The 22,523-nt window shown below is 41.5% G+C and overlaps 3 non-coding genes across 3 annotated transcripts; 1 reads left to right on the forward strand and 2 right to left on the reverse strand.

The window, feature by feature from the left end:
• Window positions 1-9,240: 9,240 nt before the first annotated feature.
• TRNAC-GCA (transfer RNA cysteine (anticodon GCA)) lies at window positions 9,241-9,312 on the reverse strand. Its single transcript has one exon. It is a non-coding gene; the product is annotated as a tRNA-Cys (tRNA).
• A 311-nt stretch (window positions 9,313-9,623) lies between these two features.
• TRNAG-GCC (transfer RNA glycine (anticodon GCC)) lies at window positions 9,624-9,694 on the reverse strand. Its single transcript has one exon. It is a non-coding gene; the product is annotated as a tRNA-Gly (tRNA).
• Window positions 9,695-10,527: 833 nt separating this feature from the next.
• TRNAS-UGA (transfer RNA serine (anticodon UGA)) lies at window positions 10,528-10,616 on the forward strand. Its single transcript has one exon. It is a non-coding gene; the product is annotated as a tRNA-Ser (tRNA).
• Window positions 10,617-22,523: the final 11,907 nt, after the last annotated feature.

Below are 22,523 nucleotides of genomic sequence, written 5' to 3' on the forward strand. Positions count from 1 at the left end.
CGTCCATATTTTTGTATTCCCATGGATATACTTAGGCAATCCAAAGATAAAATGCAAGGGTATGCTCTCCCATGGTGAATTGGGGATTGGCAAAAGGTTGAAGCAATCCAGGTTGCTTCCCTCCATCAAGCTTTGTTTTTTGGCATACCACACATATAGAAACATACTCTTTTATGTTTGCTTTCATGGCAGGCCAATAGAAATATGTTTCTATCCCTTTTGGGGTAGATTGAATCCCTCTATGCCCCGCATAAGGAGGAGCATGAGATTCATACATTACTTTCTCATGTAGTGAGTTAGTAATGCACAGTCTATTGTCATAGAGAAGATAACCATCTTGTAAGGTAAATGGATCCTCTTTATTCCCTAGTGCAAGGGCTGAGATCATATCTCTAAAATCGGGATCAATAACGTACACATCTATCATAGAAGATAGATCATTGTGAGTTACTATGGAAATCGCATTCACTCTCGCCCGTCTTCAGAGTGCATCGGCTACTTGATTATGCTTGCCGGTAGTGTGAGCAATATGAAAATGAAATTGAAAATGGAAAATTTCCCACCTCATTTGTTTGTCAGAGATCTTGGTCTATGTCATGAAGTACGTAAGGCTTTGGTGATCCGTCCGTAGAATAAAAGGAGTCCCCAATAAATAGTGCTTCCACGAGTCTAAGGCATGTAGAATTGCGAGGAGTTCCTTTTCATATATGCCTAGAGCTTGCTCAATAGGGTTGAGCCTTCAACTTTCATAGGGTATGGCGTGCCCTTCTTGGAGCAAATTAGCTCCAAGGCAATCGCCACAAGCATCACATTGGACCTCAAATGGCTTTGAGAGATACGGCAAGGTAAGCACATGTTGAGAGATAAGCTTTTCTTTAAGCTTTTTGAAAGCATTGTTCTCCTTGGCAGACCATGTATACCTAACGTTTTTCTTTGTTAGGTCATGTAATGGTCCTGTGATTTGTGAGAACTTTTCTATGTAGCATCTATAGTATGTACACATACCTATAAAGCTTCTTAGTTCATGTAGATTCCTTGGATTAGACCATCCTTTTAATACCTCTAGCTTTGAAGGATCCATTTCGATGCCATTTTGAGAGATAAGGTGATCTAAATACTGAATCTCTTGTAAGAAAAAATCACTTTTCTTTTGATTAATATAAAGCTTATTCTCTCGTAAGACTTGAAATATTACCTAGAGATGTTGCTTGTGTTCGTCTAGTGAGTTAGAGTAGATAATTATATCATCAAAGAACACTCTAGTAAAGGTTTGGTGAGGCTTGAATAGTTTCTCCATCAAGTGGTTAAATGTAGCTGGTGCATTAATCAAGCCAAAAGGCATCATGACAATGTATTTGTAAAGGCCAAATGTAGTGCTAAATGCGGTCTTTACAATGTCTTGATCAACTATCCTTATTTGATGGTAGCCATTTTTTAGGTCAATCCTACTGAAGTAGGTCGACCCTTGTAGCTTATCAAATAGGTCTTCTACCCATGGAAAGGGAGACCTATTCTTTATAGTTATCCTATTTAGTGCTCTATAGTCGACACACATATGATATGTGCCGTCTTTCTTTTGCACTAATAACACGGGTGAACAAAATGGAGATGAGCTAGGCCTAACCATGCCCTTCACAACTAACTCATGCACTTGCCGCATAATCTCCTCTTGTTGACCTTGAGAAACTCTATAAGGAGGTTTATTAGGTGGTAAACTTCCTGGAAGAAGTTCAATTGCATGGTCATCATTGCCTCCTTAGGAGGTAGTTTACAAAGGAATGTCGTCAATAAAAACATCTTGAAATCCCATGAGAAGAAAAGAGATAACTCTAATTCCTTGTGATTGTTTATATTTCTTTTGCTAAAGCATTAGGTTCATTTTGAGAATATTTAACAAAAATCATGTACAAGGAAATAGAGCTCTTTATTGAGTTATTGAAAGCTTGCATATGTAGAATGGGTATGGTGTTATGCAACTCCTTAGCATCTATGTACATATCTTTTTCCCTGAACCTAAAGTAGATTTGCCTTTCAAGGAATTTAACATTGGTAGCCATGCAATCAAACCATGGTGCCCCTAGGATTACATCCTCGTGCTTGAGAGGAGAGATAAAGAAGTCCTCCTTGTCCACATAGCTTTGGACATGGAACCTTAATTTCCCAATAAGGGAGTGACTGAGGTTTCTTGCCCCTTGAAAGCACCATCGGCGGGTAGGGAATCTCCCATCTCATAGGCTTAGATACCTAGCTTGGTGGCCAACTCTATGGATATGAAATTGTGACTAGAACCATGGTAAAAAAGAATAAAATCATCATATTCTCGTACTTTCCCCAAGCATGGCATAGAGAAGATCCTTTGTGGGGAGCATCCTCTTCTTGGATTTCAACCAAGGTAGCTCTAGGAGGCTCATTTCTTGTATTCTTGTGGAGACAAGCACGATAAGCATGCCCTTGCTCCCCGCACTTGAAACAACGGTTATCTTTACGAGAACACTCAAGCTCTTCAGGAGAGAGTTTATTTTTGCTTTTATAAACTCCCTTCTCCTTAGCTTTGTTGTTTTTGGCATTGCCTTTAGGAGACTTTTGGACATTTTCCTTACCCTTGTTGGAAATTGATTTGTGAAGCCACCATGGTATGGTGTATGACCACAGATATGGTGTGTGGCCTTTGGGAGTTGACATACTCTGCCATATCTTCAGTTATACCCGCACAAAATTATTGTTTTTGCTTCCAAAATCCATCTTTTTGAAGACAATGGCTTTGAGATGTAAGTCCCAAAACTTGTCTACATATTTGTGAATAGATTCATAGGGAGAGAGCTTCAAGCTTCACCATACGGTGAGTACTTTGTCTTTGGCATTGGTAGCCAAAAACTGCTTCATGATGGAAGCTCTTAAAGCTTTCCATGTTTGTGGAGCTTCATCGTTTTCCCGTAGGCTAGACCACCATTGTGTAGCTACATGGTTGTTGGGTTTCAAGCCCAGATTGTCGACACCCATGGGAAACGGCTTTTATAGCCATGCAGTTACAAGCTCAGTTGGAGTTCGAGTTGTGCATGAAAGCTTTTGCTTTATATACATTGTAAAGTTTTTAAGAAAGGATCATCAATCAAAAAAACCAAGTAGCGTGTTTTCAGAGTCTCTCCTCTCTCGTTCTCTTTCTCGCTTCTGCTGTTGCTCATCATCTTGCCATGGCACCCCAAAGGCGGCATCCACTGTAGTTGCAACACCAACAATTGGTATCAGAGCTTTGGTGCTTAGCCTTGACACAACAACGTGGGATTGGCCGCTAGCAAAGGAGAGAGAGGCGCAGTCGAACTGTAGAAAATTTGACAAACCCGGCATCAAAGGATTCGCCCTGGCCTGAGCAGCCTTTTTCGACTCTTGAGCATTCGCTGGTTCGGCCTCTACAGGCTTTGAGAACACACGCCATCGTCGACACTGCTGTCTGCTTCAAAAATCGCCATTTTTTTTTTCTAAATTTCACACTTGTTTACAGTGGCCACCCATTCAATTTGTTAAGCATGGGTTCCCACCCTCGGGTAACCTCGGTTGCAGCATGGTTGCGTGCAGAAATGTACACTGAAGGACACCCTTATTTTCGGTATATCGAGAGCTATCAAAAGAGGTTTGCAGAGCAAGAGTTTACTGCTTTAAAAAGGAGGTGTTTGGGAAAACAAGGTCAATGTTTGAATTGCAGTTGTCTACTGGCGGTTGCTCCAAAGCGACTTTGGAATGAGATTGGAATGATCTCTCAACTCACGTTGCAGGATCGGGTAATTGGTACTCTTGATGATGCCGACGTTAGGTGCGACAGATTTGGAATCAACAACCTGAAGCAACCATTGTAATTGGCTTTGATAAATTCATTGCAAAAAAAAAAAAGGTTGTTTAAAGATACTCGAACCAATCATGCTCGACAGTATTATTCATTTCAAGCTCTTTTGCAGATTCACATATAACATCAAAGATCGACAACTTCTTTATAACACGATCAAGCAACAATATGCTGAGTTCAAAATTAGTTTTACCTATTCAGTCTCATAGGTTTGCCATGATTTTGTTTATGTCATCATCGATATTTTGTCAAAGCTTTGTTTTATTTTGTCAGTTGTCAATCATGGTCACGTCCCTTTTGTACGGGCTCTAGACACTGCCACATATGAGTGGTAAGACCTCCCAGAAATATATATGTTCTCAGCCTATTTTTCTATCTCTCATGAGGTTACTGGGTACACCTTAAACCCAAGGTTTGGAAGTGAACCAAAAAATCCATTTTTGGTAGCTAACTTTTTTGACCTACACCCTATCTGTTCAAGGGTGGGTTACTGACCTAGCACTAGGTTATGGATACACCAGAAATCCTTCGTTGTGAGAAAACCTAAAACTCACGGTTGACGAATACACCAAAAACTCGAGGTATCATGAGAGTAGTCTGTCTAGTTCGGGCTTGAGGGGGGGATTGTTGGGTTTCAAGCCCAGATTGTCGACACCCACGAGAAACAGCTTTTATAGCCATGCAGTTACAAGCTCAGTTGGAGTTTGAGTTGTGCATGAAAGCTTTTGCTTTATATAAATTGTAAAGTTTTTAAGAAAGGATCATCAATAAAAAAAGACAAGTAGCGTGATTTTTTGAGTCTCTCCTCTCTCGTTCTCTTTCTCGCTTCTGCTGTTGCTCATCATCTTGCCATGGCACCCCAAAGGCGGAATCCACCGTAGCTGCAACACCAACAATGGTGTAGCTTAGAGGACTCCGTGAAGCCCTCATCTCCAAACGCCACATCAAATTGTTGAATGAAGGCCAAGACTTTGTCCATAGCACCAAAGGTGCCATCATAGGTAAGGAAAGAGATGTTCTTTTCTCCCTCTTTGAACTTTTTGAGCTTGGACAACCTCTTCCATGCGGCATAAGATTTCCTATGGCCTCTTCTTTTTGGTGGTTCGAAGGCTGCGCCATCACTTTCTTCAGATGAGGAAAAATTTGAGGAGGATGGAGAAGAGGGTGATCTCTTTCTTGCCTTTTTCTTCCCTTGTTCTTTCTTGTTTGCACCATCACTTTCTTCATAAGAGGAAGAAGATGAAGAAGATGGATAAGATGGAAAAGAGGGTGACCTCTTTCTCAACTTTTTCTTCTCTTGTTTTTTGTCGTCCCTCTTTAAATTATGGTGTGGAGAAGTGTGTAATGGTCTTCTCCGTTTAGGGAGTGTTGGAGAGCGTTTTGCCCGCCATCTTTTGTGGAGTCATCTCCATCGAGGTGGCAGGGGACTCACTTCTTTATCGTTCTTTTGGTGGGGGCTCTACCATTGAAATTGAGTTATCCTTTGAGAAGGATATGTGTCGTCAAGTCATAGATTTTTGATCCCTTCATACGGATCCTCTTCTTCTTCCCTTATTGGAGAGAGGCCTCTTTTGGAAGTCTCACAAGGAGGTGTCCTAGGTACTCTCTCTTCTTGGTGAGGAGTTTGGAGAATCTCATGAGCACGTAGCTGCCGTTTCACTTAACTTTGGAGGGATGGATTGCCCATGGCTTGTTGAAGCCTAGTAACAACATAATTATCAAGCATAGGAACATCAATAGTAACATGTTCTTAGCAAAATCAAAGCTATCAACATTAATTTCACTCTCTTTACTATTGCCAGCCATTCTAACAAATTTTAGGTGTAAAATTACTTTGGCACTTCAAGGCCTAGTTGCTACTCCTCTTAACCCCTTTAGAATAGCACTCAAGCTCCTGTACTTGTGGCTCAAATATCATTAATTGCAAGGAATAGAAGAGAGGGTCTTTCAGCACCAAAACAATACCATCTCCTGTCAAGCTTCTAATAGCTCAATAGTGGTTAAGCCATAGGAAAGCCCCATAGGACTCCACTATTAAGACCATAGCTCTCGAGGGTGATGCCCCGTTATTTGCATGAAGCAGGCGCATTGCAAGGCTGAAAAATCCCTATTCTAATTACTCAATTGTAATTAATAATATCAACCATTTATAGTTACCTTGAGGACCTCTCTTCTTGAGCAAGAAAAGAGAAACCTTGTGCTCTGATACCAATGTAACATTTAATGGTCTAGTAACTTATGTGTAGCGGAAAATAGCATAGACATAGTGAGAATTTCACTAGAATAGATTCCTAATGAGCATAGCAAGAGTGCTTGGATGGAGAGAGCAACAAAAGCATAACACCTAGTTAGATAGGCATGAACAATACTTCAAAAAGAGAGATAAATTAAGCTATTGACAATGGTTGAGGACCGGATCTACATGGAGCCGGTCCCCCCTCCAAAAGGCTTTGTATTACAGATATCCCCCATCAAGGGAGACATTTTATAGTACAATACTTTGTGTTCCTTCAATAACTTGCCGGTACAATGAAGATGGAAGCTTCAAGCACCAAACTCACACTTGTAAAACACAACTTCAATTTCCTCATGGTCTCAGACCCAAGACCTCACACACCTTCGAAGATGCTGAGAGCTAGCGGGGTATGAGAGTAGATCAAGAGGAAGAAGGAGTATTCTTACGAGAAAGAAGTATGTCTCCTCCATAATCACATACAATAGCTTAGCATGGCTAAGTAATTAGCATGGTAGAAGAGATGAGCATGCATGGGAGCTTGGCTCTTGGTTAGATTTGCATCACAAAGCCAAGAGTTGTTGGTGTAGGCCTCCCTTCTCAGAAGCTTGGAGTAGATAATGAGCTTTCCATTAAAGCTTGAGAAGGAGAGATAGTCTTCTTTACTCCACACATGAGCTTGTGTGAGTGTGTAAGTGATAATTCCTTGCAAAAATCAGCCCCCCCCCCCTCTCTATCTCGCTCTTGGTTGACCCCTCTTGCTTTTTACTCATGCTCACATCCTATTGGCCCCTACAAATCTTAGCCAATGAAGCATAAGTGATAGCCTTCTGACATGTGGCCCCCTTTCCCCTTTTGTGAGAGCTTTAGGTATTTAAATAATTTAATTAAACTTTAATTGGACCCCTTAGTCTTTTGGCCAAGAGGAATGAAGCAAGCGATTGGGTTGCTGAATGCTCATTGGACCCCTTGGAAGATTGTCCAATAGTCTTCTAGAGGGCTTAATTTCTATTGGTTCTTTTATCAAGTGCTTTTAAATGACTTAAACTAGATTTACTCTAGCCTAATTCTCATTGGTTCAGCTTTATGGCCATCCAATAGGATTTGAATTCACCTTGGGGGCAACTAGGCTAGGGAGCTGACATGTGCCCACTATGCCCTTTGTGTAAAGGGGGCTTGCAAGAGAGAGAGAGAGAGAGAGAGAGAGAGAGAGAGAGAGAGAGAGAGAGTGTTTGTCTCTCATCCCCTACTAAAAGGGCTCTCCCCCTCAAGGATAGGGATGTGGGAAGACTTTCGAGTCTTCCCACAAGCATCCAATTTACCCTAAGCTTGACTTGGACATAACCTTTGAATTTTGGAACCTTAGCATTTTGGAAGTCTTAATGGGCTGAACCTTAGGGTCTTTGAAGCCCATTGATGCACATTGCTCTTTTGCAGATGCCCCCCCGTTTGGATCCCTATTTTCCCTCCTTTGGATCCCTACTGTGACCCGTCTACCAGCCTAACCAATATTCTAGCTTTTTCTCCCCTAGTACTTCCCCATATTAAATGATTAGTTTAACATGAGAAAATCATTTAGGAGAATTAGATATTAGTTATTATGGCATGCCCCAGAAATGTCCATTGAGTAGCAGATAGCACGTATTTGTCAAGGTCTAAATTAACCTTTGGATACGCATCTTGAAGCAATGAAACCCATATCACTCCAGGATGCTCTCTTAAGGGCAACACCTCTAGACAAAGAAACAACTAGGAATCAGGGAAGAGGAAACTTTACAAATCAAAGGGTCACGTCCAACAATTGGAGCCCCTGTTAAGGCGCCAAATGTTAAGGCGGCACCGCTAGCGGAAGCTAAATAGCGAGAACTCAACCAACAACAGAATTTGTCAGACGAGGACGGAGCTTGACCCGCAGGCGCATGGAAACAACTAGGTGGGTGTCAAATCACCTACTCGACCTTCTAATGACAATCACTACTAAGGAAATCAAATCTAAGTTCTAAAATACGCAAGTGACTGAAATCCGTACTACGAACGAATGCTATACAAAACAGGATCTAGAATCATTGAATCGATCTCAAACTCAAGGGGAAGTTTATACACTAAGTAAGAACAACACCCTAAAGACTTGAACTGCAAAATCAACCTATAATCACTCCGTGCGGTAAACGCGTATGAAGACAGGCCAAAAAATACAGGTGACCGAAACTTGATCCCGATGGTACTAATGCGTAGCTCTACTCGTTGTGGTTCTATAGATATGCTGCACGCTCCATTCCGACACACGAGTTGGAAGAAAACTCACACCGAAGCTCGTAGGAACTTACCACACATAGAAGCCGATAGCGCGCACTCTTGGTATCTGTGCGTAGCTCTCGCCGTTGCTAACACAATGGCGGTGTCTCTTCTCCAATGGCGGCTCCGTAGCTCGCGTAGCAAGTAGATAAGACTGACTCTCTCTCTCTCTCTCTCTCTCTCTCTCTCTCTCTCTCTCTCTCTCTCTCTCTCTCTCTCTCTCTCTCTCTCTCTCTCTCTCTCTCTCAGACACAGTCACGGCGCTCCAAAAACTCACTTTGATTAAATAAAACTCTATATCCTTTAGGTTACAAAACTTTGGCTTATATACCTCAGCCTTGGAGGTGAGAACATCTCTAACTAATTACATTAGCAAGTGAAATTACTTCGGAATTACAAGCTGGAAACTCAATTGAGTCCTGTTACTTAATGAATGGCTCCAATCAAAATCAATGTCGGAAAGACATTTATTACAATCAATGGTTACAAAAATGATGAGTGTGAGCAAAAATGTGGGTGTGATCCTCTGCTGGCTCAACACCCCCCCCCTCCGCATACCCCCCTAGTAGCGAGAAACAACGAGTATGTATAAATCCAAGTCGTCTTTTCCAATGTTACTGGGTAGTTTTTCTAATTTTGTAGGATTTGTCAATTCCTACTTGCTACTGACTAAGTAATAGTATACTTATTCGGGATTGTCGATGCGTGATTTGTCGAGATACGTGGAATGTGTTAGGCTATAACAAGCTATAGAGCAACTCAACCTGTATCCGATTTCGGCGCACCAAGCAATCCCCGGAAAACCCTACCTAGATGGGTGAGTAAAATTAGATGAATTTAATCTTCCAAATTGTCATTTTCCATTTCTTCTTCCAGGCGATACCCAGATTCGAACTGGGGAATTGAGGATTTGCAGTCCTACGTCTTACCGCTTGACTATATCGCCCCGTTTCAAAGATTCTATTCTAATGCCGACTTGAAAAGACCATCGAGGACGTTCAGCCGGTCAGATGAAATGTCTCACCAGTGAGTATAGTGCTGAGATTAGAAACTGACAAGTAGTTTCCCCTATGCTCCCGATGAAAATTTGTAGTTTCATATGCATCCACTTCGAAAATGACAACCTGCAACCTAGTTATTCGCCCCGAAATTTCGAACGAAATTGTGAATTGCAAAAACTTGAAATTTCTATTCTATAGGTAAGAGTTTTGTATGTCTCTTCATTTGGGGTCAAACCTCTTTATTGTCCCCAAAGTAGGCGGATAGCGGGAATCGAACCCGCGTCACCTCCTTGGCAAGGAGAAATATTACCACTCAACTATATCCGCACAATCCGTCATTTTATTTTACGCACCAAATTGCATCTCTTGCCAATGAGATCCTTAATACACACTTCTTTTAATATAAGAAAAGATTAAATTTACCTACATAACTTCATTTCTTTTCTTACGAAATCAACTTAAACTGAGTTATGTATTGCAAATTGCAAATCCTTCTTTCTGGCGGTGGAAAATCTATTTATCTCGTCTCACATTTGAATTCCCCATCCATAACGGTAAGTTACGAGGGGAAGAACCAAAACAGACTTTTAGGAGATGAAGGAATTGGGTATACCTACCAAAAAAACTAATCCAATCCATAATGAGGCCCCTGAAAAAACAATATTTTTGTTGTCAGACCATCCTCCGGGAGACGCAAACGCCACAGGCACACCAACAACTAGTAAAAATGAGGTAGCAATTAATGCAAATAAAGCAAATTGAAAAGCAGTAGTCATAATTCCGATTCCTTTCGCATGAGGAATTGATTTTCTGTACCACTTAATCCGCATCCGACGGAGCTGCTGCGAAGTTTTCATTTGTAGGGAACAAACGTCTATTTCTAAGACTAATTTATCAAATCCCTACGACACTTCTCAACTAGAAAAGTTAGCTGAACCCCGCCCGCTATTGAAGATGTTTATCTCATGTAGCGATATTTTCACCCCGTATCTGTTGTATCGTAGCAAGGGTAGAAAAAAAAATCTCTCTCTATACAAATAGATCTTAGAATCAAAAACTTTTGCGGTTCATTCGCAACTCGATTGTCTTCCCCAATCATCTGGTAGACTTGGGTTACACTTTTTATCCTCCGAATCTCAAAGGAAGAATTCGCCTATTTGGGAGAGATGGTCGAGCGGTTTAAGGCTCCAGTCTTGAAAACTGGCATGGCACCTCGATGCCATCGAGGGTTCGAATCCCTCTCTCTCCTAACATTTGGATCAGCCATAAAGGAGGCAAGAGTGATAGCTGAGATCTACTCTGATCCGAAGAGGTTCTCCTCCAATACGTTGCAAAAAGCCATTATTTGTCTGTGTATAACATATGACTAGATGATGAGTTGGAATCTACCTATCCAGTTGGATAGATAGATCTTAAATAAATGTGATGAATTAAGAGAAGAGGAGGCAAATTTATTAAGTCCTCACTTGTTAGCGCGTGGGAAATTATTCACCTATTTTAATTTTCTGCCATCACCCTTTCATCATCTAAACAAATTCTTCGGATTTTAATTAAGGGGTGTCATAGAAAGAACGGGTTCGGTATCGCGGTCAATTCCTTTTTCAAAGCCGGCTGCGGCTGCACGAGCCCTACCTGCGTGCCATAGATGGCCCACAAAGAAAAAGAATCCCAAAACAAAGTGAGAAGTTGCTAACCAACTTCGGGGAGATACATAGTTTACAGCATTAATCTCGGTAGCTACCCCGCCTACAGAGTTTAAGGAGCCTAAGGGTGCATGAGTCATATATTCCGCAGATCGTCGCTCCTGCCATGGCTGTATATCCCTTTTCAACTTACCAAGATCTAAACCATTTGGACCTCTTAGAGGTTCTAACCAAGGAGCACGAAGATCCCATAAGCGCATTGTTTCGCCCCCAAAAATAATTTCTCCGGTGGGGGAACGCCTTAGGGTCCAATGTGCGTAGAAAAAGGTAATGCCTTGCTTGCCCGATTATGCGCGGGCAGGGGACCTTACGGGGCAATACAATCAGGAAAGATTGCTGCTAATGTTTACAGGTTTACTGCATCGCTTGGAAGCCGGGCCCTATAGTCCCATCCGTATTGTTTACGTGTTAGATGAACGACGATAGGTAAAAACGAAGATTTTACCAGTATTAGATCAGATGTTGATCTTGTAACGGGTAACCTTGTCGCATTGTACGTGAAATAGCTATACTGACCCAGCATATTTTGAGTATACCTCGGGTATAATAGTGACAACCTAATTTATAGGAGTTCCCGTTCCCTCAAAGGGTTTTGTTTTTGCCGGTGCATCTCGCATCTCTTCCCTCGACCCCTTTGACCTCCTTTCCTCCATTCGGGAAACAACCGAAGTCTTTTTGATATTACAAGATAGATAGATACGGAGTTAAACATGTCTGGGAATACAGGAGAGCGCCCCTTCGCCGACATCATCACTAGTATTCGATACTGGGTCATTCACAGCATTACTATACCCTCCCCGTTTATCGCAGGCTGGCTGTCTGTAAGTACAGGTTTAGCTTACGACGTTTCTGGAAGCCCTCGGCCAAACGAATATTTTTCGGAGAGCCGACAAGAAGTTCCTCTAATAACTGGTCGCTTCGACTCGCTAGAACAAGTTGATGCATTCACAAAATCCTTTTAAGAGAAACCAACGGCTTTAGATAAAACTTATCCAATTTTCACTGTTAGATGGTTGGCTGTCCATGGATTAGCTGTACCTACGGTTTTCTCCCCAGGGTCTATATCAGCTACGCAATTCATTCAGAGATAGTTTTTGGCGAGCCCTGAATATACGACACAACCAAATCCAAATAAGCAGAGCGTGGAGCCGAATCGTACAAGCCTTTATCGGGGACTATTGCCGATTTTCGTACTTGCCGTTCCTTCTTCCAACTATTTCTTTAATTAGAATTTAGACAAAATTGTCTGGAAAAGATTGAGATCCCAATTATTTGTGACCGTTCATGTCTGGAGTCGCGGCCGGTTAACAGCTATAAAGAGAAGGAACGGGAAGGAGGCGTGGTGGCAGATGACAAATACCACTGGAAGGGTTCCCTTGCGGTTGGTAGGTACTGTAGCCGGTACACTTGTGATAGGTTTGCCGGGTGTATTTTTTTACGGAGCTTATTCGGGGTTAGGATCATCTCTCTAGAAAAAATTTGTGGAGGTGTAAGTCAGTAAGTAGTCAACACCTACCTTTTCCCCTGCTTCAACTGTGAATTAAGTAGGAAAGTTGTACCAAATTCCAATTTCACAAACAAAGTTTCCGGTTTTTCTTCTCTTTCTAACTAAGAAAGAGGAGAGGAAAAAAAAAAAAGATTAAATCTTTACATATACGTAGGAAACTTTGCTAATAACTAATCCTATTAGTATTATTTCAAAATTTTTAGCATACTACCTATATACTGATAAATCAACAAATTTTTTTTTTTAACAATTAAAAATTATTAATATGTAAGTGAGTTCGTCAGAATTTTTGTTTTCAACCTCTCTCTTCATTTATTCCGCTGCATTTGTAAATTGCTGATTCAAATCTGACAGAGTCGGGTTAAAAATAGCGTAAATTAATTACCCTGGGAAAGACATTTTGGTAGTCTCGGGAGTGTTGGTGGTGCCGATTTCACCAACATTCCCAACTCTGCGAAATTCTCCAAATCAACTTGTCCATCAGCAGGTACAACTGACCATACACATCCCACTATGTAAATTGTAAGCTGACCTCTCCCTCGTTTGTTTATCCAAGAACACCTGCTCAAATTGACTAACTGCTAACAATTAACAGATCACGTCCAGAACCCCCGAGTAACGAAGTAAGAAATGACGTTTTTTCATACACCTGGTAGAGCAGCGATTCAAATGGTTTATCTGCTGTGAGGGGGGGGGGTGGATCCCGGAAAAGGATGTAATCAGAAATTCATTTCAGCCAACTGGACTTTTTCAAACTGTTTCTTCTTAAGCACAAGAAAAATCTGTGCTAAAACAACCGATGCAAAGAAAGCTAAGAGACCCTGGATCCGACGGGGATCTTGTAGTACGATTTCTACTTCTCCCTGACCGAATCCCCCGACATTGGGGTTATTAGTTAATGGTTGATCCGCTTTAACAAACTCACCTCCCGAAACAATAAGTTCGGGGCCGGGAGGTACAACATCAATTGCTTCACGACCCCCGGATGACTCCTCAATGATAATTTCGTACCCACCTTTTCCCTCTTTCCGAGTAATCCTCTTTATTTTTCCCGTCGCTGAAGCGGTATAAACCGTGTTGTTACTCTTGCTCCCATCCGGATAGATTTGTCCCCTCCCCCTGTTTCCCCCTACGTAAATAGGGTATTTTAAAAAATGTGCTTCTTTATTGGTACCGGGGTCTGGTGATAAAACTGGGAATATAATCTCGCTGTATAACTTGCCCGGTACTGGACCTACGACAATTATATTTTTTTCACCGGGTCGGTAAGTTTGAAACGATAATTTTCCTAATTTATTTTTTAATTTGGTTGGAATACGATTAGGGGGAGCTAATTCAAATCCTTCGGGTAAGATGAGAACGGCGCCGACATTCAGCCCCCCCTTTTTACCATTCGCTAGTACTTATTTTATCCACGTGTCGTAAGGAATCTTAACAATTGCTTCGAATACAGTATCGGGAAGAACAGATTGCGGAGCCTCAAGATCAACAGTTTTTTTGGCTAAATGACAATTGGCACACACAATACGACCTGTGGCTTCGCGTGGATTTTCGTAGTTCTGTTGCGCAAAAATTGGATATGCATTTGATACAGATGGACAGCTTAATTTGCCAAAACTGATTAATGCCGCCAGTGATAAAATCCACCATTCCTTCATCCACTTTTTGGTAATCGCTGTTTGCATAGGTCAATAATTAGTCCTGAATATTTGTACAACCAGGTCGTGACATTGTAGAATGTTAGGAAGTGTATTCCTTCTCCAATTCTTTCCTTCCCTACATTCCTTCCATTTTCTCACTAACGGGTGGCAAACGACAATGAGCAGGGGGGAGGTACAAATCCAACTAAATTAAATAAGGAGCGGAAATAACAAAAAATTCATAAGAATGGTTGTCATTCACTCATTGTATGATAAGTTGCTACAATTGAAGGAGATGTTCGATTTAAGTGACGAAAGATCCAATACTTAAATAGCGTATCTAAAATAACTGGAAAGGTTGAGACGAAGCGAGGAGTTACATATTTATTGGGAGTCAACCCAAAATATTCGAAAAGGGACTGTACTAGTATTTCCCAACCATGGGGCGAGTGAAACCCTACACATAAATCAGTTAATAGAAGGATGGAAAACGCCTTCATTGTGTCATTTAAACTATAAAATGACTCTTGAATCCGGGAATTTGAAACCGCGAGTCTCTTTCGCCCGAATATCAGTAGGGGAATAAAGTGGCAATGCTAATTGTGTTGGTTGCTAGCCGCAGTAGTAGCTGAATATTTAGCTCGTCATACGTCATTGCTAATCGAGTAGTTTCGTTGCGTGCATCCGTATCAAAATTTTGCAACTGCGTATCTGCCAAGTTGCCAATCACATCGTCTAACCAGAATAATGCCTCTGCTTCTCGGAGCTACTTCAAAGCGTTTTCTTCCTGAAACACGTTTGAAAATAATTGGATTTGACGTATGTTCCACCAACCCCTAATCCGGGGTTCCAAAAACCAATTTTCTATAGCAATTTGAATCGGGAAAAGAAAGAGAAGGAATCCAACATATTGGAGGGAAACAGAGGCTTGGTTCTTAGCTAAATCAAAGTTATTATGGACTGATAAATTTAAATTTGATTGATTTGTTAACTCCGCCTTGAATCTGGATAAGGTACGAGTTACAGACCGAGGCACCAAACTAATTGACTCGTAAATTACTGGACGGCGGTGAGAAACTGCTAATTCGTAGTTAAACGGTTCTTCAATCAAATCTTTTTCATTTTGAAATGGAAAGATTTGTTTGGAACGAAGTTTTTCCCAAAAAGAAAACTCACTCGAAACGGCTTCGATCCAAGCTAATTTTCTATTCATTTTCTCCAGATTATTTAACTTGTAATAAATGGATTTACTTGTAGAGGCAAAATCGCCTTCGAGTTTGTATTCCGATACATTCTTAGATCCTACCTTTCCATTATCTGTTTTGTTACGCACGTAAGAATTAGAACAAGACACTAAAGATATCTTCTTGGGAGTTGAAGTATCTAGAGGTTCATGTAGAGGCGGATCTAAACAACTTCTTGCCGGATAGCCGTCTACACGATAGGGATGGGATTTGCAGCGCTTTTTCGGAAATGACCGAAGGATCTCCATACAAAAATAAATCCCTGAATATTTAAGTATTCCCCAAACAGATAGACTAAATCTGTGTTCCAGAAGACTGTAATATATGACATATCTAGATTTTTTGAAAACCGTAGCTTTAAAAGTAAAAGCTGCTCGGGCCCATGAAGAATTACCCGCCGCCATGGAAAATAACTTCAGTTGTGTAAAAGACGGAAAATTGGGTTGCAGATGCTTACTAGCTTCATAAGCTCTATCCAAAGAACGATGTGGGGTATTTAAAAACCATCGGATAAGTGTCCGTTTCCAGTGACATAATTTCATACATTAATTCTCCATTAACCTTGGGAGAAAATTTGCAAAACAAAATAGGAGACGCGTCAGGTAAATTCTCATTTTAAAATTAAGTTATTTTCTATTTCTCTAAAATATGCTCAAAATCTTTCTTTCTTATCGCCCTTTTGCACTATTTCGCAAAAAATTTCCGTTAAAAAAAAAGGATTTTCAGATTGAATTTCAAAATCCCTCGATTGATATACGTAAGAAACGAGCAAGCTCGGCAGCTTTTTCCTCCATATACTCCGGAGTTGAATTTTCGCCGATTCTGGTGAGAGGAATACTTTGCCGACCCCGCACTTTTAGGTAGAGAATCCGACTTGGAAAAAGACCTTCTTGACTTCTTAAACCAACCGCTTCAATATCTCCTAGTATGAGTCGGATGTGTATACGGCGGTTCTTACCAGGAAAGCCCCATCGAAAGATGGAAGAAATACCCTCCCGCTTATCAAAATAGTTATATCCGCTCCCCACATTCCAAAAAACGGTACAGCATAGATATAATCCAAGGAAGAGGCCGGCAATCCCGTAAAAACACATTACAAGACCTTGGGGAATAAATGCAATCTGTTTGGACGAAAGTATGGGGATCAGATCTTTGCCAATGCAACTAGAAAATCCAACGAGTAAAAAACTTGTTGCTCCACAGATGAGGATGCAGGCCCAACACAAATTTACAAACGTACGTGATCCTCTTATGAACTCTACTTGGATCCATGTAGGGCGGGAATTCATCATTATTATTTCCTCAAATTGTGTAATAAATGCTTTGATTTTATCGTTGGATTTATTTCTACCTCCCTTTTGTTCTGCCGTCTATTTGTCTACTTCTATTTCGCCTGCATCAGGCGATAAAGGAATAAGTTGCAGCTATAGTTTATGATTTGTCAACTCTTTCAAAGTGAATTATTCCACTTGTCAATAGATGATCAATCTATATCCCAATTCTATTGAAAGCGAGAATGAGACATAGATTGCGATAGTATCAACCAACATATTTGACTGGCGAAAAAATCAGGCGGGGGTATTAGGCGATGGGGGTCACCCCGATTGGGGTTTGGCTAAAGATAGATAGGTAATTTACTTTGTAGGAAGAGCAGAGTGGCAGACCCACTTTCAGTCTATCTCGAGAGAAGATTACAGGATTTCATCCCGTTCTATATATAGGAAAAGAGAGGCCATTGTAACTGCTGGAAGCAATATACCTACTAGTGGTACTAAAATGGAGGGTAGGTAAGATGCTGTCATGGTGAAATTGCCTCGCAAAAAAAAAAATTCTTTCTCCTCCCTGCTTGTCGTTCCAATATATCATCCCTTCTTGTCTCTGGGAGATCCCTTCTGCCACGTCAGATATTTAGTAGGTAAGCCCCCCTTTTCTTCCAGAACTTCGCTAACCATTTTAACACAACAACGAACCTGATCCAACGGAAAGTCGAGTTGTTTCCGAGAATCCGGGGTAGGTAAATACGAAATTTTGTAGTATAGTATAAGGAGTTTACACATGTTATGCATAGGAATACGCGGAACTTATGCTTTTTAGTGCATCTATCTCTACTTCGAGGATATTTAGGGACTTATTCTACCAATGCCTAGGAAACCTTTAAAAAATATTTTGTCTCGACTAACAAAAATAGGTAGCAACCAGAGGGTGTGTCGGAAATTTATGCATCGAACAGGATAATTATGTCTCCATCTAGACTCCTAGCAGTGTAAACGGTTTCCAATTGTTTGAAAGATGTGGAAAAGGGGAGAGTGCCAGAGACTTGTAAGAATCTTTTCAGTAATTGAAATTTGTTTTGTAATACAGTGAATAGGGAAAAACTATTTCCCAAATTACAATTCTTCTTTTGTATCTTCTTTCGCAACTGCAGATGTAAAGATATATATCTATAAAACAATAAATAGATAAATCTATTTATTGTTTGTCTTTTTGTCAGATTTGCATTTAATTCCCGAGGTAAGAATAACCAAAATGTCTCTGGTACAAAAAAGTATATCCAACTGATTTACCGATACCGCGGGAGACAATACAATATTCTTTTTGCATGATGACTTAGTTACATTAAGATCCCCCCCCCCCCCCCCCCCCCCCCCCCCCACGAATAGGGTTCGTGTTGACTCCAGTATCTTTTTTTCCTAGCCAATGGTACTGGATATCTAAATTTTGGATAACTACTCTCTCTATTAGCATCTTACATGACTATTTTAGCCCTTTGTCGGATTTGAACCCATGGCTTACGCCTTACCATGGCGTTACTCTACCGTTGAGTTAAAGGGGCCTATGTACTGTGAATAAATATAGACTGGCGATAAAAATGGGGTAGAATCCCAATTTTTATTTCCTCGATTGAACTAATTAAGCTTCATCCATGGGGAAGTCAGTAGAACGGAAAGGAAAAACTGATTCTCTTTAATCCCTGGTAGGAACTTCCGATAAATTGGAAAAAGAATTGACAATTGACTTTGCGGAGACGGGATTTGAACCCGTGAACTCGAGGTTATGAGCCTCGCGAGCTACCAAGCTGCTCCACCCCGCGTAGTTAATGCCTCTAACGTAAGTATTATACATCTCTTAAAGAATTACATTGGACATAAATAATGCATAAACAAAAATGATGAAGATGAGTAAATTGCAGTATTTTATCTATCCATCCTATCTTATCTATTTATCTATCGATAAATAGATAAGATTTCAATTCTCTAAACAAGCGGTAGATAAGGCGGGGGGGGGGGGGGGGGGGGTAAGTAGTTTTTCTACCAACTCGATTTCAACACTCCAGGAAAGACACAGGTGTGTGCCATCTCGCGGGGTACGTGTCTGGAAAAACCAAAATCTCATAATTGGATCTGGGTCATCCGGTTAGGGAGCACCAGTTACGGAGACGAACCCGTGCACTGTTGCGTGGTAGAGATTGCAATTTTTTGGAAATAATTAGTTTATCCTGGATTCGCAAACTATTCTTAATCTCTCGTCTCAAAAATTGGCGAAGAAGATTATATTTTTTCACCAATTTTTTCTTACTATTTTCCTTTTCAATAAGACTTTTTTTTGCCATAATTGGTAGGTAGGTGAGCAGAGTTGTATTATTACTACGAAACAAGTAGGCAGTCGGTGTGCCGAGTAGAAAGGATAGTGAGGGTAAATCTGACGCGGGAACAGACAATTTTGTAGTTGAACAAAGATGAAGACTAGCCAAATTTACCTGATGTAGATGCTATCAAGAAAGCTGCGTAGGTAAATATATAACCCACGGAGAAGTGCGCTAATCCAACCAGTCGCGCTTGAACGATAGAAAGGGCAACCGGTTTATCTTTCCACCGTATCATATTTGCAAGAGGCGTTCTTTCATGAGCCCAAGCTAAAGTTTCGATGAGTTCTTGCCAGTAACAGCGCCACGAAATCAAAAACATAAACCTGGTAGCCCACACGAGATGCCCAAACAAAAACATCCATGCCCACACAGATAAGCTGTTCATACCAAAGGGGTTATAGCCATTAATAAGCTGCGAGGAATGTAGCCATAAATAATCTCTTAGCCATCCCATTAGATACGTAGAAGATTCGTTGAATTGAGCAGCATTGCCCTGCCATAAAGTGATGTGTTTCCAGTGCCAATAGAAGGTAACCCATCCAATTGTGTTCAGCATCCAAAAGACAGCTAAGTAGAAAGCATCCCAGGCAGAAATGTCGCAAGTTCCCCCTCGGCCGGGGCCATCGCAAGGAAAACTATAACCAAATTCTTTCTTATCCGGCATCAACTTGGACCCGCGTGCATCTAAAGCACCTTTCACCAAAATTAGTGTAGTGGTGTGTAAACCTAAAGCAATGGCGTGGTGAACGAGAAAATCCCCGGGACCAATCGTTAAAAATAACGAATTATTGCTACTGTTAATAGCGTCTAACCAGCCAGGTAACCACAAGCCCCGACCAGCATTACTTGCCGGACTATCTACTGAAGATAGAAGCACGTCAAAACCGTATGAAACTTTACCATGAGCAGATTGAATCCACTGAGCAAATACGGGTTCAATAAGAATCTGTTTTTCCGGAGTCCCGAAGGCTAGCATTACATCGTTATGAACATAAAGACCTAACGTATGAAAACCCAGAAATAAACTAGCCCAACTTAGGTGAGATATAATTGCTTCTTTGTGCTCTAACATTCTTGCCAACACATTATCTCTATTCTGCTCGAGATCATAATCTCTAAGAAAGAAGATGGCTCCATGTGCAAAAGCTCCTGCCATGATAAACCCGGCAATGTATTGGTGGTGAGTATATAGTGCTGCTTGGGTCGTATAATCCTGCGCTAGAAAAGCATAGGCGGGTAAGGAATACATATGTTGTGCAACAAGGGAGGTGATGACTCCCAAAGCAGCTAAAGCAAGTCCTAATTGGAAGTGGAGAGAATTATTCACCGTATCATAAAGTCCCCAGTGTCCACGTCCCAGCCTAGCTTACCTCCCGGGGGAATGTGAGCATCCAAAATTTCTTTCATGCTGTGTCCAATACCAAAGTTAGTTCTGTACATATAGCCGACAATTATAAACACGACGGCTATTGCTAGGTGGTGATGAGCCATATCAGTTAGCCACAAACTTTGAGTTTGTGGATGGAATCCCCCCAGAAAAGTTGGAATAGCTGTTCCTACTCCTTGGTTGCTATTGAACAAATGGGTGTTAGAGTCAGGATTTTGCGAGTAAACGCTCCATTGACCCGAAAAAAAAGGTCCCAACCCCTGGGGATGCGGGGTAGTAGTCAATAAATCGTTCCATCTGACATGCCCGCCCCTTGCTTCGGGAATAGCTACATGAATCAAGTGGCCTGTCCAAGCTAGGGAACTCACTCCAAATAATCGTGATAGGTGATGATTAAGACGAGATTCAGCATTTTTGAACCAGGAGATGCTTGGTTTCCATTTGGGTTGGAGGTGTAACCAGCTAGCTAGTAGGAACAAAGCAGAAACAGCTAGCAGAAAAATGGCTCCGGTGTAGAGATCTTCGTTACTGCGTAAACCAATAGTGTACCACCACTGATATACGCCGGAATAGGCAATATTGACCGGGCCCGTGGACCCCCCCCCGGGTATAGGCTTCGACCGCCGGTTGACCAAAATGAGGATCCCAAATGGCATGGGCAATCGGCCTGACATGTAATGGGTCCTGTACCCATGTTTCAAAGTTGCCCTGCCAAGCTACGTGGAACAAATTCCCAGAGGTCCATAGAAAAATAATAGCTAACTGACCAAAGTGAGATGCAAATATTTTTTGATAGAGACGTTCTTCGGTAGTATCGTCATGACTTTCAAAATCATGCGCAGTGGCTATGCCAAACCAGATACGACGAGTAGTTGGGTCCTGGGATAGACCCTGGCTGAACTTTGGAAATCTTGATACCATAATGTTTCTCAAATCCTCCTAGCCATTATCCCACTGCAACGATTCTCGCCAGGAAGAATGCCCAAGTTGTGGAGATTCCACCCAGAAGGTAATGAGTTACTCCCACTGCACGTCCCTGTATAATACTCAGAGCTCTGGGTTGGGTAACAGGAGCAACTTTCAATTTGTTATGAGCCCAAACTATAGATTCAATAAGTTCTTGCCAATAGCCGCGACCACTGAATAGAAACATTAAGCTAAAGGCCCAGACAAAATGAGCCCCTAAGAATAGAAGCCCATATGCAGATAATGAAGAACCATATGACTGAATGACTTGAGAAGCCTGTGCCCACAAAAAATCTCGCAGCCATCCATTGATTGTCGTTGAACTTTGTGCAAAGTTTCCTCCAGTGATGTGGCTCACTGCTCCCTGTTCACTTACACTTCCCCATACATCCGATTGCATCTTCCAGCTGAAATGAAATATAGCCACTGAAATAGAGTTGTACATCCAAAATAGCCCCAAGAATACGTGATCCCAAGCAGATACCTGGCAGGTGCCCCCCCTTCCGGGGCCGTCGCAAGGAAAGCGAAAACCAAGATTTGCTTTGTCGGGTATTAGTCGAGAGCTGCGTGCAAATAAGACGCCTTTCAATAATATTAGTACAGTAACATGAATTGTGAATGCGTGGATGTGGTGCACCAAAAAATCTGCGGTGCCTAATGGAATTGGAGCTAAGGCCACCTCGTTCATGTCGTCCCTGACATGAATTTTATGCTTGGTCAATAAAGTCCTGTCGTCTTGAGCATCTGCAAATGTGATTCGTATCGTAGGTTGCCGATGGTCAAGGTTGGGCCGAATATTTTGCTTTCGTGGGTGAAAAAGCCGGTGTAGAAAGCTTCTTCGAATGTTTGCATGTGGAAGCTAGGCAAAAACATAATCCTTTGGTATAGGAGGTGCAACACTTTTGGAGAAGGCTGCAATGAAAGATCATATATCATATCAGTCACTGTGTCGGCCGTCGATAGTAGACTCGAGGTCGTGGCTTTATCTGGCGCGAACACTTCAATGCAAGCTAAGAGCGTCCTACAGATTTTCTTGAGCATCTGACACGAAAGGTCAGGAGAG

The sequence above is a fragment of the Adiantum capillus-veneris genome, chromosome 19 (assembly GCF_014529385.1).
Source record: "Adiantum capillus-veneris isolate H3 chromosome 19, ASM1452938v2, whole genome shotgun sequence".
In the NCBI taxonomy this organism is placed as follows: domain Eukaryota; kingdom Viridiplantae; phylum Streptophyta; class Polypodiopsida; order Polypodiales; family Pteridaceae; genus Adiantum; species Adiantum capillus-veneris.